The sequence below is a fragment of the Myotis lucifugus genome, unplaced genomic scaffold (assembly GCF_000147115.1).
Source record: "Myotis lucifugus unplaced genomic scaffold, Myoluc2.0 scaffold_107, whole genome shotgun sequence".
NCBI lineage: Eukaryota > Metazoa > Chordata > Mammalia > Chiroptera > Vespertilionidae > Myotis > Myotis lucifugus.
Genome location: NW_005871155.1, coordinates 2758456 through 2760398, shown reverse-complemented (window position 1 = coordinate 2760398; position 1943 = coordinate 2758456).

Genomic DNA, 1943 nt, shown 5'->3' with positions numbered 1-1943 from the left:
GGAATGCTGCATTTGTCTCTGACCCAGCTTCCTACAGCTACAGATGAGGATCATTGAGGTAGAAATAGATCCCTCTGTTTGCTGAAGAAAAGATAAAAGGGGACTCAGCATATAGGCAGCTGCCCACACCAGAGAGCTTAGGGTCTGACGAACAGTCAGGGGACCTAGTGGCTTGTGGCAAGTGGGCAATCAGTGGATTTATCTCTACCCACAGCAATAAGCTATTTTGGTTACAATTATTCAGTTTACTGGAGCTCCCACAATGTAACACCCAAATCTTTAAAATAGGTGTATCCCTATGCACACATGCCATAATGTGCACAGCTCACCACTGCCTATCAGGGCACAGAGCGCCCACAGCTAGGTGACAGTTTCAGGGAAGAAGAAAATTGTTTAGCTCTATATTAATTAGAAGCCTTTTAGAAAATTTCCTCTACTTGATAAATAATATTTTGCCTTTAGTAAGGAACATAGTAAAGGAGATTGATTCAGAAAATGGAAAATCTTTGATTATCTGATACATATTCCCTAGACAATGAATCTGCTCATAACATTCTCATCAAAACCTGCCTTTAAATTATTTTAATCTAAATTAATTTTTCTAAGTAATAAATGACAGCAGCTAAAACTTATAAGGCTATTTGAAACTATTAAGTCAATGATTAAGAAGGCATCAGCACCCCCACAACTAATTAACTTGAGTACCAACCAGTCTCTCAGACTTGTGTACAGCTTCCAGGAACGGAAAAGCTTAAACAAATCAGACATGTGAATAGTGAGTGTTCATTCTCTGATATTATAGAAAAATATGTGAGTGCCTGTAGATCTTTTGGACTATTCAGATAAAGGATCAAAAATTAAAGGATCCATGGGTAGAGGGGGGCAGAGGGGTAAAATGGAGGATATCTGTAATACTGTCACAATTAAAAGATATTTTACATACCAAAAAAAGTTAAAGGGTCTATATAATATCAGCAAAAGCTTTACTCAGAAGGTTTATGGGGGATGCTGCAAGTCCAAATATGAAGCAAACACCACGAGAGGTGCAGGTGGTTCTCACAGTTTTCCCTAATGCCAATGCCTATAGAGGCCATCTATAAAAGGGTGGTAAAATGTATTTTTTTTTTTTTAAAGAAGCTCTAGAAAGAGAAGCTCTGTCCATGACACTGGAAACATAGCTGATGAATTTAAATTACTTAAAATAAAACCCAGTAAAACAAAATGACAAAACAGCTAATATCTAAAGGTAATACCAACTTAAATAACAGACCAATAAAATCCTATATAATAAAAGGCTAATATGCAAATTGACTGAATGGCCGAATGACCAGTCGCCATGACACTCACTGACCACCAGGGGGCAGATGTTCAACGCAGGAGCTGCCTCCTGGTGGTCAGTGTTCTCCCACGGGGGGAGTGACACTCAGCCAGAAGCTGGGCTCATGGCTGGTGAGCACAGTTGTGGAAGCCTCTCCTGCCTCCGCGGCAGTCAGACATCCCCCAAGGGCTCCCAGACTGCAAGAGGGCACAGGCTGGGCTAAGGGGCCAGGCAGTGTTGGATTGCCGGTTTTGGCCCAATCCCTGCAGGCCACACCCTGGCCTGTGTGCCTCAGTTGTTTGGAGCATCACCTCATGCACCAAAACATCTCAGGTTTGATTCCTGGTCACGGCACACACCTAGGTTTCAGGTTCCGTCCCCAGTGGGGCTCACAATTGATGTTTCTCACATTGATCTCTCTCTCTCTCTCTCTCTCTCTCTCTCTCTCTCTCTCTCTCTTTTCTCTCTAAAAATTCAACAAAGATATCCCCAGATGAAGATTATAAAAAAGATAACTGTGTAGGGAACAGTATCCTAGGCTGGCAAGAGTTTGCCTTTCCTTGGGCACCTCATTGCTTTTGACCTGCACCCTCATCTCTGCCCTCCCGGTGGTTAGTATGTTGGG